We start from the raw sequence: 12090 nt of genomic DNA, 5'->3' as shown, positions 1-12090 counted from the left end.
TGTGTGCATGTGTTTCGAACAGAATTTTAGTGTTATTTTATTCCTCTTCTTTAACTTTGAAAATTCTTGAAAAAGGAATTATAACTTTAAAAACTTTAATTTATTTTGTGACTAAACAAACACCTTTACCTAAAATAAAATAAAGGGAGTAATATTTACTGTTTTCATTTATTTTTTTCCATTTGGGACTTCGTTCAATTTTACCACATTAACTGTTCAAATATTTTTCCTTATTTGAACTCTTTTTGTTTCTAATTGTAGGTTAACATGAATCAGTTCTTGGTTTTCAAAGTAATATTTGTGCAGAAACATGTGTACAATCTCAAAAATAACAAATTCATGAAATAGGTCTGGATAGAGAAATAATAAATAAATAAATACTCCAGTCATTTCAACGTATTTGTCCTATTTTAATTTGACACGGAGTTTTAAAAAGTAAAAAAAAAAAATCAAACTTATGATCTTAAACATGAAACGTGAAGAATTGAAATTAAAAAATTATCAAAAATGAAAAAAGATATTCTTTTTTAAACAAAATAAAACGGAGGGGATATAAGTTTTTTTTTATAAAAAAAAACATAATATTGTACATTGAATTATTCATTTACCAAGGTGTACGTAAGGACAATATGATTTGTGTTAGTCCTCTTTTAGAAATTTCAAAAGATAAAATGCCTCAGTTTTCCATTTTCATAAAATCTTCACCCTTGTATTTGGAACTAATTTTTTTTTCCTCTTTCGTGTTTGGACGTGAATCGTGAGATGGGAAAGCACATAATTTGCCTCTCCTTGAGATCGTTCGAGAGTTATGCAGATATTAGTAATATAAATGAGGTAAGCAATTAATCAATCAACATTTAATACAAACATTTCCTTTTTTTAGTTTTTATTAAGTATTTAATGATACTCATACTAGCTAGGTACAATTTAATTCAAAAATTTAAATTCTTATTAATAAAAATAATTTTATATTCAAAGCTCGAATTTAAAATCTTTATACTTCAAATATGGATATATGACAACTCAACACAAAAAGAAAAAGAAAAAGAAAAGTGTGAGGGGTGGCTAATCTTGGAGCCATTTGTCTAAGTGATAAACTATAGAATATTCATAAAGACAAGAGGGTATGAAATGGGATTTTAATACACATGGATATTAGTTGTAAGTTTTAACGTGTAATATACATTTATGTATGAGAGAAAGTTGCCTGCTTCTTGTTCAAGTAAGTTGGTTGCTTCCTGTTCTAAGTATTCCATCGTTTTTAATTATAAATCTCGAATTCAAATCTTTCCGAATATAGAATTTGTTAAAGAGCGGTATATACTCAATGTGAAATTTATTAGTGCAAATTTGAATTTAATCGAAATTTAATGTAAATATATATATTAAACGCCAAATAAAAAAAATAAAAAAAAGTTGGTTGCTTCCTTCATTCTAGAGTAAATTTTACATATAATTAGTGAACTTTATCGGTTATAATAGTTAATCATACAATTCTTCTTCTTTTTTCTACTTTTAGTTAATTGAAATTTACTCATATAATAGTAAGCAGGGGCGAAGCTATCCTTGCTCGAGGGGTGTCAAGCGACATCACCTGAAAAATTACATTATATATAAAAAATGAATTTTGATTTAATAAATATATATATAAGTGCTGAAAATTTTGACTCCGCTATTAAATACAGTGATTAAGGTGTTGTAAATATTTCTTGAGGTCATGTATTTTAGCCTTGCTAGCCCCATAATTGTATATTTTTATTGCAACTATTAACACCCGTTACAGAAAATCCTGGTTCCACTATTTAAAGTAGTTAAACTTTATCAATTATCACAGTACAATCACAGAAGTTTGCCCATTAATTAGATTAATCAATTTGATGTTGGGTAAAGTTTAACAACTTTGATGTCATAACAAGTAAAGTTCAATTATTTTAATTGTGAGACAAAATAATTATTTGGCTTTATTACTATATAGGATAAAGATCAATAAATTAAATTTTCATTTTGCTGACAATTAAAACAAAAAAAACACTTCTTGTGCATCGTTCCCTTTTTTTATACTACCTATATGACTTTGATATGTATGTAATAGAAATGCATAATATATAAAAGTGTGCTTTAATTTGGTTTTAGCTAATATTTATATTTTTTTAATTTTGGGTATGAACAAATAAATATTTAAATTTGTGCAAAATTGAACAAGTAGACATACGTGATCTACATGATGTTCTACGTGGTAATTCTAGTGAAATACACTCGAACTGATTAATAGGACATCATATAAAACGTGTCTATATATTTGTTCAACTTTATACAAATTTAAGTACATATTTATGCCCACTCAAAATTAGAGAGCATAAATGAAAGTCTGAAGTCAAATTAAAAGATACGTTCATTATGCCAAATGAAAAAGTTGCAAAATGCAAATAGTAAAATAAATACATATCGTCAAACATATACACAATTCCTTCGGCTAAGGAATAGAGAGGATAGGGAGGTTCAAAGTGTTAGATATTTTATTTTTGATTGTTTGTTTATTTTTTTCTAGTAGATTGGATCATGTAGGGAATGGGCATTTCCCAAAAAGGTGTAAGATGATGTTTATACTCATTACTTCATCAATAAAATACCAAAATTTATCCAAAAAAAAATTGCCTTGAAAGTTAAAATTTCATTTTATTCCATTTTATTAATCCTCCTATCTCCATTTTTCATGGTAAAATTTGCAACAAAAGTTAACAGTAGATATATTTTTTGTCACTAGTGTTGTCCTTGGATCCTATCAAGTTGTCAAAATTAATTAATGCCACTGTAGTGTTCTTCCACCTTGGCAGTTTGACACTAATTTCTTTAGAGTAAGTTTTTTTTCCCCTTCTGCTTATTTGTGCCTCAACTAGAAAGTATAGATAACTATAAGAACTAAACAACAAATTTATCATATATTTGCACGCAGGAAAAAATTGAGCTTAATTATTTTTGCACTATACTTTCAAGTTTGTATCATCAGTCAAGTTCATTGAAAATGATATTCTGATTCAAGATATTGAGGAAATATTATTTTTCAATCATGAAAAGTTAGAGGGATTAAGTGAAATTCACTCCAGGGTGTGTGTAGGGTATGAAGGAAAATGTTTTTTTCAGAAAAATATGTGTTTTTTAATTTATTTTTTTTGTGTTCGTATCTATTTTCTTGTATTTGATATGCCAGGGAAAAAAATTAACCTAAGAGTATTTTTATATATATAATCATCTAGACAAATATTATAAAAGGTGAGGTGGGGTAGGGGTGTGGTGTGGTGGAGATGGAGGGTTACGGAGTGGGGATGAAGATAAGGTGTGTTAAAGGGTGGAACGGATACAATCAATATTCAACGCTATTTGTGAAACTTGTTTTTCCTTACTTTCGCTTAGAAAAGTCATTTCCTCATTTAAGAAATTAATTTTCTTGAAGAAAATATTTTTCAGAAAAACATGAAAAATTGAAAAACATTTTTCTAGAATATATTTATATGGGTTTAAGTAGTCGCTTATAATTCAATAAAACCTTGGTTCAAGATTTTCCAAGAAATAAATTCTTATTTGACTTGGATTTCATCTTCACGCGTATACGACTAACTTCTTCAAATTCCAAGCTAATTTTATGTGTTCAAGTTGTGATGATACTTTCATAACCTGAACTCCAGTTTCTTATAGAATTAAATAAGGCTAATTACAATTCTCTAAGATTTTATTTGTGCGCATGAAATTGCTTTTTTAAACAGTTCTTCTTTATATTTTCTGTTTTACCAATTCCTTTTGGAGATCTGTTAAAGACCTGATTCTTGTACTTCTTACTTCATTCTTTCTTGTACAAATATTGTCACTTGTATAAAAGTTGTCAATTTTCAAAATACATTAGGATCTTGAATGCAGATTCATTAAACTTTATCGGATCTATATGTCTTCAACTTTGGTATAGGGCCACAGATTTTTTCTTCTATAGCTCAGTGTGTTACAAGGTTTACAAAAAATAATAATAATAATAATAATAATCAATTTTTGTGTAATTATATAGTTGTATATAGTGTAGTTGCAGCTTTCTTCTTAATAAGTCTTGATATTGCACCTTCTCTTCTTTAATCTCTGGAATATATTATACAACAACAACAACCCAGTGAAATCCCACAACGTGGGGTCTGGGGAGGGTAGAGTGTACGCAGACCTTACTCCTACCAAGGTAGGACGGCTGTTTCCGAGAGACCCTCGGCTCAAAAAAGGCATAAAAGGGGGTCAGATAAGGTTAAGAAATTCAAAGCGCTATAGGAAAATAAATAACGAAGGTATCACAGATAAAATAGAGTAATCAAAAGTACTGAAAGCAATAAATAGTAGCAGAAATAGCAGAAATGAGAGTACAAAGAATTGTAATGTGCTAGTGCGCCTATGAATAGGGAAGAATAACGAGACTATGTACTAGCCTTCTACCCTAATGTGGGTCCTCCACAGCCTCCTATCTAAGGTCATGTCCTCGGTAAGCTGTAACTGAGTCATGTCCTGTCTAATCACCTCTCCCCAATACTTCTTCGGCCTACCCCTACCTTTTCTGTAACCATCCATGGCCAACCTCTCACACCTCCTCACTGGGTCATCTGTGTCTCTCCTCTTCACATACCCAAACCATCTCAGTCGCATTTCCCGCATCTTGTCTTCCACCGAGGCCACTCCTATCTTGTCCCGAATAGCCTCATTTCTAATCCTGTCGCTCCTGGTGTGACCACACATCCATCTCAACATTCTCATCTCGACAACTTTCATCTTTTGAATGTGAGAGATCTTAACTGGCCAACACTCTGCCCCATACAACATAGTCGGTCTAACCACCACTTTGTAGAACTCTGGAATATATTATGTGTCTACATAAAACTAGATTTCTTTTCTTTTTAAGTAAGAACCTATGTTTTTCTTATAATTTAGCCTATAGCATTTGAATACATTGTTGAAGACATTTGAGAATAGAACATCTAGGGATGTGTTAAATTCATCTATAATTGTGCTAAATCTTTACGCTACGAGTACTATATAGTAATAATTGTTAGAATAATTAGTTAGTTTATTTTCTGCAGTAGATTAATATAATAAACAATAATCAACTTGTGGTGAAAATACTTGAATTAATGAATTGATAATAGATGAATTTGATAAATCATAAAATCAAGTCCTTATGGGTATGGTATCCGACTTATTATCACTATATTACTTGACGAATTGTCATATACACTTGCATGTGCTTTTTGGAAAAAACACATTTTTGGCGCCCCATAACCCCCTATATCCCCACCTACCTACTCACTCCTCCAGCGCCATATTTTTCAAAAAATTTAGGATAATATTTTCTATAATTTACTTATCAAATATTAAAAAATAAATAAATAACCTACTTATTTTCCTTTGAAAATATTTTTTTTATACCAACCACAACCTGTCTTTAGCTAGTGAGATGCAGACTGCAGAAAAGGAAGTGTTAACTTATTGGCGTTGAATGCGCAGTCTATCAAGCATTCAAACATGAAAAATCCTTTTTTGATTTAAATAATTTTCTTCAAACATCTCAAAAATGTGACATAATATATATGAAAAGTGAATAAAATACTTCGTAATTAAATGACTACTTTCTTAGTATTTTGGTATATACTCCCACCGTTTCATATCAGTTGATCATTTTTCTTTTTATACGTATATTAAAAAATCATAAATAAGTAGATAATTTTATTAATTCATCCTTTAAAAAATGTCCTGAGAATTTTACAAACAAATGTAAATACTTTCAAAAAGATTAATTGCAAGGGTAATAGAGAAAAAATTTAATTAATGTTTTCTTGATTTAGTAAGGTGGACAAGTAAAATGGGACAACTACTTTTAGAAAGATGATCAACTAATATGAGACACAGGAAGTATAACTTTATTTTTTCAATACTATAAATGTTGAGTTCCTAAAACTAATATCATTTACTTTTGTAGTTTCAATTTGTTTGTCTTATTTTTTTATAGTTTGTTTAAAAAGGAACATCTCTTTTCTTTCTTTGACAACTTTTTTAATTATAACTTTTCGGATGACATGGTTATGACCATAAAATTAAAGAACATTCTGATGCATTCTACATATGATTATAAAATTCAAAATTCTTTTTTACTTTTTTTGATAAGTCAAAACTAAATTATCAAATTAAAATGGCGGGAGTAATAGTTTTACAATTTGACTTGATATATGGAAAATCTTCAACCAATGTCAAGCTCATAAAATAAAAAGTGGCCTATGGAGTAAGACACTATCATGTAGATATGATATAACCAGTTAAGATTGGGTTGTTATAAATGAATAAATAATAAAGAAAATGAAATTAAAGATTAAATCATCTGAGAAAAAAAATGCTTGGCATAACCAGATTAATAAATTTTAAGTAAAAAAATGACTCCACATATTCACCATTCACTTTTTTCTGCATAAGACATTTGTTAGTATGGCGGAAAATATTTTTAGGAATTTTTTTCCTTGAAGTTGTTTTCTAATGTTCTGGAGGATTTTTTTTTTCTTGAAGTCAGAATGAATCCTTATATGACTCCTATCAACAACTTCCTGTAGGGACTAAAGCTCCATTCCAATTGGACAAGAGCCAAATGCCTTTTATAAGGACCAAATACGATAAAGCAAATTTTTTTGTTCGCTAATCGTATAGGTAGTCTATTTTTGCGAGGGGTGGAATGTCTATTTTACTAGCTTCACCTCCCTCTCTTTTGAAGGATAAAATCGCATGTACCCTTGTGTTGTATATATACATGTACATTGTATCTGTACATGTATATATAAAAGGTTCAAGACCATAAAATGTAGAGAAAATTTTTAAAACAACAACATTTTATCATTTAATAGGACTCATACACTTTCAATATTTATTGATAATAGCAATATTTTGAGTTGCTATTCACTTGATTTTGTATTCTTTTTTAAAAAAAAATTATAGAATACAAATAATAAATAACCAATTGAAGAGATTTATGGGAGAGAATCTTTTAAGTAGGGTAATGTTTTCTGAAAATACTCAATTAGTTACAGTTACGTTTTAGGAGAGGAAACATACGACTTCAATCATCTCTTTCTCTCTTCCTCCATTAACTAGCTTCAATCATCTTCCTCATCCTCCATTAACGAACTTCAATTCTTGTATAATGCAACTCGATTAATCAAGTTTGTGGCTGGAAAAAGAAGATCGATTCTGGGAATACGAATTCGTACTAAAATCATTCAGGTATTACGAATTTAATTTTTTATTTAGAGTTCAATCAGTTTTGAACCTCAAAATTTGATTTGAATGTGTTATTTTGAATTCGATTTTTTTAATGCATCAATTCAAAGAGTGATTCTTGATTTTTTTCATTGTGTATTTAAATCTTATTTGATCCCTAATTTGGTTCGTTTTGCTGTTTTTGAGGGATACAAAACGCTTTATGAGTGAGTTACATTATTTTTTTGGAATACAAACGAAATATAGATATATTTTTTGTGTAACTTATAATTGTATGTTCCCTGATACAAAATGTGTATCCTTATTTTAGTATTCCATGAAATTTGGTCATAGTAAAATAATTTAACTTATGAATACAAATCAAGTGTTGAATCGTTTTGAATACAAAGTGTTGAGTCCGTTACACTTTATTTGGAATACAAACAAAATATAGATACATTTTGTTGTGGATCTTATAATTGTATTTTTTTCTGATATCAAATTTGTATCCTGAATTTACTATATATTTTTTGTGTAACTTATAATTGTATGTTCCCTGATACAAAATGTGTATCCTTATTTTAGTATTCCATGAAATTTGGTCATAGTAAAATAATTTAACTTATGAATACAAATCAAGTGTTGAATCGTTTTGAATACAAAGTGTTGAGTCCGCTACACTTTATTTGGAATACAAACAAAATATAGATACATTTTGTTGTGGATCTTATAATTGTATTTTTTTCTGATATCAAATTTGTATCCTGAATTTACTATCCAATCAATTTTGGTCATGATAAAAAAATAATTTAATATATGCATGCTAATCAGATGTACAGTGTGGATTATGGATACATATCAAATCTTGAATCGTTTTGAATATTTGTATATTAATCGTTTTGGAATACAAAGTGATTGTGATGCATTTTGTTTTGAAATACGATGTGTTTTAGATACATTTTTTTAAAATCTTATTTAAAGTAATTGTGATACATTTTGTTTTGTTATACGTTTTGAATATTTATATATTAATCATTTTGTTTGCTTATCTGATTTTTAATACGAATAAGATGTCGAATGTATTTGAATATTTATATATGAATGGTTTTGAAATACAATGTGTTTGTTTGCTATTGTAATATCATTTTTGTCTGATTGTAATACATTTTTTTTTGTAATACAATTAGATATGGGGATCATTAGTTTTCTGATCATGTATTCGGAAAGATGGAACGAAGATAATTGTTATGTTGATCACATGATAGAGGCTATTATGATTAAGGAGTATGCAATGTTTAGAGATTTGGTGGAGGAGTTTGCTGAACAAATTAGTTTTGGTTTGAGATAAAATTGCATGAAACTGAAGTATAAGATCGAAGGTAGCAATGCACCTTTGAAAATACACAATGAGATGGGTGTACGTGTGTATGTGTCATTAAAGAAAGATACAATATTCTAACAGGAAACAGTTGTTGTATATTTTTCATACTTTTTTTTTTGAAAATGTGAAATCTCTTTTGGCATAATCTTGGAGTGAATACAAACAAAAAAAAATACAAGATTCATGAAATATGCATGGTTTCTCAATTTAAAATGGATAGTCATATGTATTAGAGTGAATACAATTGTAGAGAAATGATATAATTTTTCTGGAAAAGTAATGTAATTAAACCATTTAAAGAAAAAAATACAATTTTAACTAGCATTACTTTGTAGCGGATACAAATTAAAGACAAAATAAAATGAATAAATACAAAATAAAGAGAAAAGACTATAAATTTCTGAAAAAGCAACAAATTATATGCGTAATACAACCATTTAAAGAAAAAAAGTACAGATCTAATTGGTTTGGTAAAATAATTTGTATCCATTTACTTTGTAAAAGCATGAATATTCGTGTAAATACAAAAAATAGAGATACTAAATTCTGTAGCTATTCAAATGAAGGACTAAATAGGTACATAATTGCCTAAAAATATAAAATTCAACATAAATGATAAGAACTGCCAATGAAATAAAGCTACAAAACTCTTGGCATTTTTATATACTTAGCTGAAAAGATAAGAACTCACAAGATTTATATACTTAGCATACTAAAATTTTCCCAACAAAAATTCTATTACGTGTATTTAGAAAGTAATCTAAAGTATATAAGCATACCAACAAAAAATAACAAGATGAAAACACACAATCCAACTAATGTATTTCAATTCTTTCATTACTCGCACAAACTATTTGTGGCCTATTAGTCCTAGAAGGTGTTTCGTTATCACTTATGGCTCCGGCTTCAATCTTATGCTGATCATAATTTAAAAGAAGGATAACATATCTTGAGTGTAGAAATTCTGCATCAAACATACTTATTGAATTGCCTTGGCCATAAGGCAAATACTCGACATATGCGAGCATAAAAATATTACAATCCCACATGCAATTAACATGTTAAAATAAAAAACGACGAACGAATATAAATAATTTTTTTTAGTATACTAATTAGATATGAATACAAGTAAGATTAGGAAAAAACATACAAATTAATATGAATACAAAAAAATGAGAGAATACAATTATCATAATGAATAGAAAACACAAAAATAAATACATAAAATTGATTCGCATAACATTGAAATGAAGAACAGCTCATGAATACAATTTAAAATTCACGAATAACACAAAATTATGAGAATATAGATATGAATATAAATATATTTCTTAAGTATAGAAATTTCATTGAATATAAAATGATTTGGATACAAAGTTAATTGAAAACAAATATAATTAGACAAAATATATATTTGTAAGTATACTAATTTGATATGAATACAAGTTGAGATGAAAAACAGTATGTAAATTCATTTGCATGTATACAAAAAAAATGAGGGAATACAAGTGTATTGTTTCCTTTTTTATTTTATGTTCATTATAATTTACATGTGTACTACTATATGTATTCAATTTAATTTGTATTCAAACTATTCTATATTCAGTAAGGTTTCTGAATACAAACTAATAAAGGACTTACAATGATAGTAATAAAAAGAACAGAACATCATGAACATAAAAAGAAATTAAAAATACAATTCTAGACTGGATACAAATCTGAACTGTTCTTCCTTTTGATCTTCATCAGTTTTTTTGAGTAGATTTTCTTTTGTTTGTATTTTGTACTTGAGGAACTTCTTGCATGTAGATGCTTAGATTTACTCTCTTCTGTCATTTAGCTGCAGAGCCTGCATTTTTAACAAGTAGTTGCGTAATGCCTAGATCAAAAGAGTAAAAATCGAACAAAAATTGTTGATTATATGGGATACTTCTTGTAATCCTCTTTGAGTCAGCCATTAGAGGGGAATCTACAATATTTTTCCTTTAGTTAGAAGTAGAAGTAGAGGGCGCCGTTTGCCCCACTCTTGAGAATAAGTGAAAAAGTATGGATGAAGTAAAAAAAAGTCGTTGTCTCGGCTGTGCTACCGGAAGCTCTGGGAAAGCCGGAATAGAGTTCGGCTCTCTTTTTTCGCTCATTCAGATGAAGAAATTCCGTGAAGACGATCAGAGATGCCGCCTAGGCTGATGGGCAAGCCCCCTCCTGTCGCAATGGTGTGATTCGTTATATTATCCCTTAAATAGTTAAAGGGTAAGCAAAATTCCTAATCCAAAATTGAGAAATTGCTAATAACGTATACCCAAAAATTAAAATTGTAAGAGATGACCCCAAATATAAGAACGAAATCATCAAATATATGAAAAAAATCGAAAAAGAAACTTTCAAAAAAGAATACCTGAATCAGTGGGACTGTTGAATAATCTTTGTGGATACTCTTACAAATTCTGGAAAAAAAATAAGAGGGAAAGGAAGAGACGGAAGCGGGAAGAAAAGAAGAAGGGGGAAATATAGAGAGAAAAATATTTCACCTTTTAGTTAATTTGATTTTAGAGAGAGAAAGCATGAGATAATTGAAAGAAAGAGAGAAAAAAAATCATATTATGCATAAAATGTGGGATAAAAATTAGATAATTTAGGAAGGAACTTAGGATATCATTATTTTGTTACTTGACTAAAATATTACCCTTTTTACTAATATTTTTTAAAGTGTAGTTATTTTCAATGAATAAATTATAAAATTTGCCTAGTTAGCTAATTTTCCCTAAAATGTATGCATTCACAATACACCTCCTTTCATACAAGTTTCTAGCCCAGTGTTAAAGTATGTCCTAATAGGATTACAATATTTTCTTTTGTCTAATTAGATTATAATAACGTAACTATCATAATTACATTTACTATATATTTATGTTTGTTAACACCCCCGTCCCTACAAGTTGGAGCCTGAGGATCTCGAATGACTAATTTGTGAAGTAAATGATCATACTAATTCGTAAAAACATCACTCATTTGTTCATGTGTTGGAATATAGCTAGGAGAAATACAACCGATTAAACTGCAGCTTATTCCGAACATAATGACAATCTACTTCAATATGCTTCGTACATTCATGAAAAATCGAATCCAGGACAATATGTACATAGTATCACTTGATTATCCAATACATATTGACAAGAGACTCATGACAATCCGCATTCAAACTCTTTAAGACAGCTTTCAACTAATTCAATTCACAAACGATCATTGTCATTGACCAATATTTTGCTTCTACGAAAGAGTGAGAAACAACAAAATAAATTGCTTTTTGTTTTTTCAAGACACGAGCATCCAAACAATACTTCAACATATCTAAATCCTTCAGATAGAAAAATCATAAAATTTTGATTTATGCACAAATACACTGAATATATCAGTGCCCTTTTAAAATCAGTCTGTGATTTTGCACAGAC

This window comes from Solanum dulcamara, chromosome 1, assembly GCF_947179165.1.
Source record: "Solanum dulcamara chromosome 1, daSolDulc1.2, whole genome shotgun sequence".
NCBI classification, from domain to species: domain Eukaryota; kingdom Viridiplantae; phylum Streptophyta; class Magnoliopsida; order Solanales; family Solanaceae; genus Solanum; species Solanum dulcamara.
The sequence above is the reverse complement of the archived record's forward strand: the minus strand, read 5'-3'. Positions refer to the sequence as shown.